A 10374-nucleotide genomic window follows, 5' to 3' on the forward strand; every position below is an offset into this window, starting at 1 on the left:
GTCATTTTGTTTTAGACTATTAAATTTGAATATCCTTTTAACGTCTTTCGTCATCGCTCTTGTGCAACACAGATTCCATCTCTGTTACCGAAATTTGTTTAAAATATTGATTAATTTATGTGTTATATGTGGGTTGGTTTGTTTTTGTCCACTATCAAACTATTTTTGGATATCCTTAACAGAGTATATAAATGTCCTTGTGTTAAAACTGCATTTATGTATTCGTCTAAAACTGAAAAAAATAGATATCTATGATGTTAACATTTGAAATGCCTAACCATTTATAAATATATAAACGGACAATTTGAGAAAGTTTTGTTATAAATGATACTATATGTGTGCTGTGATTTTGCATTTGAATGTTTTGTAATTTTTTATTAAAAGCTGCAAAGCAAACCAAGCCAATTTAATGACTTGCTTCTTATCTAAAGATTTATATTTTTTATGATAAATTTATGAAGGAAAAAATATCTAATACAACTGTGAGAAAATGACACGGATTTATGCTGCAAAAAAGCTTAAAAGACGTAAATGAAATTGATCTACTACAACGGTGTTAAAACAATGTGTTGGCATATATTAATGATGCTATAATTAGCCGACATCTCGTAATATATCTTCTTTTCCCATCAACTTCAAAAGAAATCGAAAGCTAAAAGTCCTTTCTAAACAGGCATTACAACTGACAACAAGGGACTCTTTATTTATGTAATGTATTTATAAATAGATTTATAAATAGATTGTTTTGCTTTTTTTTTTTAATTTTATATGATTGTGGTATATATGTTTTCCTATGGTTTTGTTTGTGAAATGTATACTGTGTATGTTTCGATTCATATAATTTCTCTCAAACTTAATGTTTAAAAAAGTTTATATGACATTAGATATTTGAGCTACAGTTGTGTTAAACTATTGGTCGTTAGATCTATGCAGATAACAGGATTTTAGATATGACTTGACATGGATTTATGCAGCTACATACGTGTAAATCAATGAGATGCATGAAGGAATTCTGCTACATAAACAAATGACATAGATTTATGATTGTAAATTGCTTTGAGATGATTCGGATGTATGATGTAATAGGGGTGTAAAACAGTGAGATGGCATGGAATAAGGCTTCATGAAAGTGTCAACAATGAGTGGATATGCATATATAATTGTAGAGGGGTGTTAAAAAATAATATCAGATAAAAGTTATAGATGTTAAAAATTAAATGACATGCATTTATGCTGCTACAGGTATGTGAAAAAAAAATGACATTGATTCATTTTGCTGCATTGGGTGTTGATCAATTTGTTAATATAATTTAAGCTGCCGTGGTGTTTGATAATGAGGCAATATGTAGATCATGTAGATTTATGCATAACAGTTATGTTTAACAATATGATGTCTAGACATGTATCTATACTGGAAATTGCAATTCTCCTTTCTAAATTAGTTTTAATTTTTATCAGCAATCCGATCCGGGCCTCAAAGTTATTGTGAAACTAACTTATCTAGAGGTAGCGACAATCCGATGTGAATACTGTAAAATTTAGAGTAGATACAATCTAAGGCTCTTTAACTTGCAACAGTATTAAAACATTTGACTTTTATATACTTACACCTCCATTCCAAAGAGAAATAATATGACGTACTACATTGCAAAAAAAATCAATTGTTGCACATGTGTTGCACATGTGTAATCAAAAGTGATGACACGAATTAACTTTATATCAAATGATCCACAGATTAACGATCATCAAAGGTGTTAACTAGACGATAAAACACTTATCAAACACCTATCAAAATTCGGTTACATGAATAAATGCAACAAAAGTACTTTAAATTGTAGAATTAATTCCCATGAGACAAAAAAAGCAAGCACAATATGATTGTTTTTAGTATAATGATTACGAGAAGATAAAGAGAAAACTTCACCATCGCATATCATCACTAAAAATCTATATTTCGTCGATAAAAACTATTTTTTCATTAGAACTAAAGGGTTCTTAATCGTACAGTTTCGATTTTTAATGATCAAATAAGTAAACTCCTGCCTATCGCAGTATATATTATAAGTTATATGGTTCGCTACTGACCCCCTACGGATCCATAGAGGGTTAGTAAAATCCATAGGGGGTGAGGCCGGAGGCCGAGTCCCCTATGAATTTTATTCATCCTCTATGGATCCGTAGGGGGTCAGTAGTGAACCGTATAACGAATTTATCGGACGCTGGACTTTTTCTGCAGCGTTTTGTTGAAAAATAAACAATGAAACACAACAACATTAATAGATGACGTCGCCATTAACGCGTCATGAACCCCATATGAAACTTACTAACCCCATACGGTCTCATAGGGGGTCACCACGTGACGGCATTTAACCAATCACAACGTGATAATTCATCTGTGGTCCGATAAATATATATATCAGTCTAAGTGCGTTTACTGATATGCAAATTGTTTTCTATGCACGTATCCATGTAGTCAAACTTACAAGGTAATCTTTCCATGTCTTAATTGGGAAAACAGTTTTTATATTTCTTTAAACAATAAAGTTCATGCATAAAACTATCAACAAAAACCACGGAATTGGTACCTCTCGAATAAAAGTAATTTCGCAGCAAATTTTTGTCTGCTATAGACGCATGATGCTACATTGGTTTAAATTTTGAAATGACGTAACTTTTGTCAGCCAAAAGGGGAGCAACAATGCCATGACATGAATTCTAAAGAAATGCTATAAATGTTGTTTGTCCTTCTGCACACCATTTTATTTTTTATATTGTGGTGATCAATTTCTAATAAATCAACACGGAAATTTTAGAATAGAAAGATAAATTAAAAAGGATGTTCAATTTTAGTATCAATTTCTTTCGGAAAAAACAAAAATGTACACTATAATTTAAGGTTTTTCCTTTTTAATATTTCCTTGATTGCTTTGTTACTTTTCATACAATTAAGGACATTTTTTACTAAGTGAATAAGAGTGAAACATTTGCATTAAACTTAAGGAAATAATATCAATATGAGATTCATGTTTCCAAGTATGAAGTGTATGCGCTAACAATGAACAGAATCAAACTGCAGTGTATGATCTCGAAGAAGGTAAGTTTTTATGAATCTTTATAGCATTTACCCATCTTGATTTTCGTATAATAGCTAATTGTTACATATAAGGCTGTTTGTGTTTTCGTTTGAATCGTTTCAATTTTGTCATGACGGGGCCTCGTATAACTGACTATATGCTATTGTTCTTGTTATTATTCAGTCTGAAAGTTACCTCAAATTTCCTGCAACCAATTATTTGAACTCTAGTGGATAGTTGACTTTGATATATCACTCAGAACCAAGTGTGTGTTTTTGATAGTATTATTAACCATAAACATTGAAAATTCTCATTTTATAGTTATGATAAACAGTTCAGATAAAAGCTTAAGATTAACTCATCCGACAACTCAATAATCTTCAATTAAAAAAAGTCTTTGGGATACTATACATTTATTATTTAAACATCAGATGACCTTCTCCATTATGACAAACCCTGTTTTAACTTAGTTAAGACAAGATAAGATTGGTGGTTTAACTGTAATGTTCGCCATAAGCTCCAGCTTGACTAGTTTATTTTGCTAATAACAAAGTACCTTCATATTTTGTATATCATGTAAATTTCCATCTAAGAATAAATCACTTGAACCATATAATTGCATTCATTATCATTTATTCATGTTCAAGTTTAAAATACAAAACTGTCCAATACTTTTAATAATTTAAATAAAAACATTGTATTCCATTCAAAATAAACTGTAATAAGGTATTATTTTCATTCCTGATCGCTTTTGAAATTTGACAACTAGTTGCTTGTACTTTATCATAAACATCTGGTTTGTTGTATCTGAAATTCATAATTATTTGTTGACTTCTTAAATCAGTTATGTTTCCTAAAAAAGACAGAAGGACAAACTGGACATACAAGCAAATGTGTAGAAAAAAATCTCTAGTTTGCCATAGAATGCAGCTCTAAATACTTGAAACAATGAAACTTCGTAGTTCAGGTTTTAACAATTTTTCCTCTAAAGTATTGCAGTAGTGAGTTCGTGGTCTAGTGGTTAAGACCGATGGCTACAATGCTGAAGGTCCCGAGTTCGATTCTCACTCGGGGTGCTAAAAATATCAGCACATTAGAAGGGTAATTTTCACCCTCTCACACACATCTCTGGTAACCAGTTTAAACTAGAATGGGTACTTTGGGGGCCTCGGTTGGTCACAGTTGTCCCTTACTTTGAACTGCAGATCAATCTTCTGATATCTCTCTGGTTTGTCTGTTTCCACCGAGTGGCCCGGTGGTTCTCTCCGAGAACTTCGGCTTCCTCCACCATAATAACAGACTGCCCGGTGTCCTAGCACTCCCTCTGTGTTGGGTGGGGATTGATTGTCCTTGTAAAAATAATTGTCGTATAAACATACGTTAGTGACACATCTCCATTAATCCCATTAGGGAGTGTACATGGATGCCACTGTACCCTAGCAGCTTTCGAGGGGTTCTTCTGATATAGGAGGAATTTACCAGTACATACATACATACATTGCAGCCAAGAATATAGAGATTTAATTCTTAAAACCGTACAAAATATTGACATTTTTTTTTTTGCTATATAGGTAGAAAATAAAAAAAATGTTCAACTGGATTTAAACGAGCGGATAGCCTTGATCATTTCCTATACGAAACTTTGAAAATTTCATACTGACTTGGTATTGACGTATATATCATGCAAAGCTAAATAAACACCCTGCGGAGAAACTGAAAACTGTTTTGAACCCTAGGAAACCATAGGTAGATATGACATCGTTCTGTGATCTGTCAACATCTTCAGTGTATCCAATTTTCTCACCATTGAGCCATTTCCAAATGGGTTTAAATTACCTTAATATAAATTGTCTGCGTATTCCCTTTGTAATTAATTTGGTTTGACTATTTAAGCACACCCGTCCCCAGTTTCATTTTGTACATTGTCGTCATTTCTGTTATTTACTTTTCAAATTAGTAACAATTTCTGTAGTAGAGGAAACAATTACTATATGAATGAAATATCAATTCTAGTTTTTACAAGCATGCTTTTTGCTTCTTTTCATAGAATTAAGAAAGTTTTCACATAGTAAATGCAACTGAAACATATTTATTACACTAAAGAAAATTGAATCAAATTTCCCCTGATAATTTGTTTTATAAAATATATTTGCTAACAATACATCAAAGTTAAACTACTGTACCTGAAGTTTAATAGTCTCTAAGAAGGTGAGTCTTTATCACATTTAATTGCAAAAAACTAACTTTAGATAACTATTATGTTTTTCTTAGAATCCTCTACCAATAAGGAGAAAGACTTGCACAAAAACGAGATGAGTGCAAATACAAATAGACAACCACTTTTGTAGCATATGTTATAATTAACAATATAATCACAAGTACGAATTACTTATATTTGAATGCATGTTTCTGTTTTATAAAACCTGAAAGACATACCTTAAAAATCATTTTTATAACCAGACACAACACAATTTTTTAACTGTCCTGTAACCGTAAAAGCAGTTTTTTAAGTAACGTTGAATTATATCAAATGTTTTAATAGTTGTTTATTATGAAGCTTTGTTATATAAGTTGCTTTTAGGGAAAGAATTCCTTCTCATTATTAAATTTTTATTTTGTGTACTCTCGCGATTGGTGATTTTGCTCTGTACCGCGATTGGTGATTTTGCTCTGTACCGACATAGTGCATTGGCTGTAATAGAAATACAACTGGTCAATCGCGTCTAGGCCATGCAATGGTTTCCTTCTTAAAATAAAAATGTTATGCACAAACATATAGCAAAGTATGGAAAATGGTCATATATAGAGAGAGAATATTATATGGCTTTTTCAATATCACATCCGTAACAACCCGTGACACCAATATAATCCCCAGAGCTCTGATCGGCGGATTATATTGTTTGAAGGTTGATATGATGTGTGATATTGAAAAAGCCATATCATATACACTGTATTGTATACCTCACTCACAATGTAAGTTTTTATGTGAATTATTTCGATAATGAATTGACAGCATAAGAAAAAAAACAACAGTTGTTTTAATTATGAAATAGTGAGACGTCGGACTTGACATTTTTTTAAAGGTCACAGTACAGCCAATTACCCCTGATTTATAGCCTGCTAACCTCGGGAGGCACATATAGAATGTGGTTTTATTATAATTATTTGTAAGCCCTCAACCCTCCTTAAAACCTCGGACAATGGTGTAATAGCACAACATAAGAATGCATTCAGCTATAAAAAAAAAAGTGACTTATCAGACCCATCCCATGCACAATTAGCACAACCAACATAAGGACAAACGACACGATAACTGAAGCTTACTGTTGCTGAAAGCTAGTCCAAAGCCAATAGTAACTTATAAATAAATCATATCACCCCAATCTGAAGTACCATTCCGTAAACGTATTACGAAGTATGTGCAAAGAAGTTATAATTAGAGAAAAGAATGACCTTTTGTAATTTTGAATTAACATTTTTGATTATATTGAGTGGACGTAAGACCAAAGTATTCGTTATGTACGTTCGAAATATTATACTGTTGATAAATTGTTTAATTCTTATTCCTTTTTTTACAGTTGCCATCTTCAACAGCGTTTTACCAGTTTGAATAACATTGAATAAAAAGTACAAAGAAAACGTAACAAAATAATCCTGTGTCAAACACGACATCTTCAGGTACATATAATTTGTATTTGACAAGAAGAAAACATTTAAAAGTTTTATATTAAATTGAAGATAACTGCATTTAAAAAGTTTAAAGTATAAAATTTCAAGGTAAAGTTTTATACTTTTACAATCTTTTATGAAAATGTTCATCAAGAAGGGTATATGTATTTTCAGATGTCAATGCAAAAACAAATATTTAAGGAAATATTGTATATTTGTGACACATCAAGCAGATTTGTTATAATCTTCATAAGAGCCCAATTGCTTTTCAATACCTTTAGTCGTATTTCTTTTTTTTTTTTTTAAGAAGGGTAGGTTTTGATATGATTCATCTTCCTGAATCATAAGAGTTCTGTGAAGTTTTTTCCTAGATGCTGATTATGTTTAGTTTTGGAATTATAATGTCTATCTTTCTTCAACTTGAGATTCTTAAAATCTCTGGTTATTTTTTTTTTTTCATCACAAATATCATGATTATGATACATATTCAGGATGAGACTAACTGTTTTAACATTTATGTTCATGCAGTTGTATAAATACCAGTTTCACAACACCAAACAGTCTTGCAATTGAGGCATTTCTGCTAACACTGGAATAAAAGTTTATCGTGATCAATGATAATCCTCTGTCAATTGAATATATAACAATTTATTATTTTACAGATTTGTATAATACGGATTGATTCAATTGGTTGCAATAAAATGTTCAAGGATAAAAATGAATCACTTTCATTTTATAATTATCTCTGTCAAAAGATTGGATCTATGAAGGCAGTGAAATTTAGAAGATTAACCTACGCTATAAATGATATGGCTTTAATTGGGATAAAAGGCATGCACCATATCACAAGTGGAAGCAAAGGCGAAGGACTAGACATAAAAGGCAGTGATCTTGATATAATGCATATGGATACTTTATTCAAAGTTTATGAATCAGAGAGAGATATTGTTCCCTCATCTCCGGGAATTATTCTGGTTATGGATACAGAGAATACACCTCCATGTTTCACGCAGCTACGTCTATATCGGGATCTTAATTTACATTCATTTCTTGAAAAACAAATGAAGAATACATTTCTTGGAGTTAAGTTTTCAAGTGAATTATATAAACTCTATCAATATACGAAAAACAATTCATCAGTATTCCCTATGACTGGTATTTCGACTATAGTTCACGGTCCATGCATTTCCCCAGAATCCGAGAGCCATGATTTGGCATTTTGTCTGAAATGTGACCGATGAGTGTCTGAAGCACAACAATGGGTGGGACGATCTCGCACATCATGGCCCTCTAGCGATATTATTTCCAAAATAATCTCGTGTGGGGTTTTGTTTGTTCCAATTGGCAGCAAAGGGTCAATACAGGAAAATATTGAATGGAGAATATCGTTTTCTATAGCAGAAAAAGTTCTCATATTTTCCTTTAGCCATACCCAGTTATTATGCTATGCATTGATAAAAATCTTTCTAAAAGACATTTTGGATAAGCATGAAGATTTAAAGGGTGTTTTGTGTTCATATTTTTTGAAAACTTTGATGTTTTGGATTTCAGAAGAATCAGACCCATTTATGTGGAGACCTGAAAATACCATTCAATGTTTCATGGCTTGCTTACAACGACTTGTATACTGTGTCGAATATTCTACATTGCTACATTATTTTATTCCTGATAATAACTTATTTTATTTACGATTTGATGATGACAAAAAAGTCAAAATGATGAACGTTTTAAAAAAATCATATAAACAAGGAATTCATTGTTTTAGTCAATCCGAAACTTTGTGTGATTATTTTAAGCTACCGTTTGTAGACATGATATCACCAATGGGTAATCTGGTTACATCAATTCAAAATACAATAAGTTTTACCGATTTATATAGACACAATCCTCAGAAACTGCTATACAATTTTCTACATTATTTTAGGTCCGATATGTCTAGAACTATCTTCATTGAATTGCTGTCACAATTACAGTTTGAATGTGTTTTGTATTTGTCTGAACAGCAAATTTTACAAAATCAACCAATAGTTGCATGTAACAACAAACAGATATACTGCAAGTATAAGCATGACATCAGGCAACAGTTAAGAGGAATCAACTTACATGCAGTATCAGGATGGCTGATGTTAGCCTCTGTTTTCTATGTTCATAAAAACTACTTAGCATCATTAAGTGTAATAAACTATGCTTTAAGTAAATGCACACATGATAAAGTTTATCCTTGGCAATTGGGTTTAAATCAAAGTCAGGAATTTGTGCTTAATCTTATGAAGCATGAAAAACTTAGCACAATCACCAAAACAATGACAATAAAGTTTCTTAGATTTTATAAAAGAACGTCAATTTTTCCACAAGAACTTAAACTGAATAATTATGAAAACGTTTGTAATTTTCATCCTCTAGCATTTGCACATTTCTTAAGTTTTCTGTGTTACTACCATTTACATGAAATGACAGCATGCAATCAATCTTCAATACAGTTACACCAAACAATTTTAATGCATCTTAGTAATAGCAAACTAAATCCATATGATGTATTTTTGTCACTTATTTGTCTTGGTAAAGTTTTCCAAATGATGGGTAAAAAAAGCTTAGCAAGACAATGTTTCCTTGAAATTGCACTAAAAGCTGATAAGTGTAATGTAAGCAGTGCTGCAAGACGACTGTCTGAACTTACTTAAATAGAATGTATTTTGATAAGGATTTATATCGCCGCGATATAGCCTTTTTGTGCTAATGCGGCGTAAAGCAACCAACAATCAATCAATCAATGATAAGGATTTATATGATTTTCCCCCTATTAGTAAACAGTGACCTATAATAACACAAAATAAAGAATTTTATGTAAGACAGAGATTAAATACTATTAATATGTCTAGTAAAAAGATTTAAAATCATATCAAAACTATATTAACAACATACAACTTTCGTTTCAATTACTGGGCATTACAACCGAAAGTAGACATTCAAATTGCAGTTAAAATCATTATTTACACAATCATCTGTTTAATTGATCATGTATTCATGTTTGCATTTAACGTAAATTATATCTTATTTGGTGTTCAGACACTATATGCTGATATGATATATGTGTTATTGTTTTTAAAATAAATGAAATACTTATTAGTTACTTTATTATTCCATTGTATACATATTACTCATTGACTACGTGACTAATTTAGTGTTTTTATTCAAACCCTCTGTCTGATTGTTTGACCTTTTCATATCTCAATTACTACACGTAAGCAAAAGAATGATTACATTATACTGAGTTCATCAAAAGGATGACAACTCCTTAATAAATAGAGAAACTAAAATCGACACTATACACACATTTTACCATTACAATCATGAATTCAACTCGCGTTAGACATTTCCCAGGTACTAGAAACAGTATTAGTATAGTTGTCTTATCTTCAAATTTACAGATTATTTCCTATCTCCTATCGTAACATTTTGATAGAGTCTGGATTCGCCTGACGGATGATGCATTCATAGAAGGAGCCGCTTTCTTTCTTGACGTACCCGATTCTTACGATTTTGCCCTATTGTAATCAAACTTGATGCCCTAATCTTTTCTCTTTTGATTTGTATATCACAAAATAATTTACGGATTTTGATTAACGGTGTA

General features: G+C 31.4%; 1 long non-coding RNA gene across 1 annotated transcript; it reads left to right on the forward strand.

Annotated features, from left to right (window-relative positions):
* The first annotated feature begins 6650 nt into the window (after positions 1–6650).
* LOC143062230 (uncharacterized) lies at positions 6651–9869 on the forward strand. The gene is made up of 2 exons (XR_012974620.1): positions 6651–6752; positions 7406–9869. It is a non-coding gene; the product is annotated as an uncharacterized LOC143062230 (long non-coding RNA).
* Positions 9870–10374: the final 505 nt, after the last annotated feature.

The sequence above is a fragment of the Mytilus galloprovincialis genome, chromosome 2 (assembly GCF_965363235.1).
Source record: "Mytilus galloprovincialis chromosome 2, xbMytGall1.hap1.1, whole genome shotgun sequence".
Classification (NCBI taxonomy): domain Eukaryota; kingdom Metazoa; phylum Mollusca; class Bivalvia; order Mytilida; family Mytilidae; genus Mytilus; species Mytilus galloprovincialis.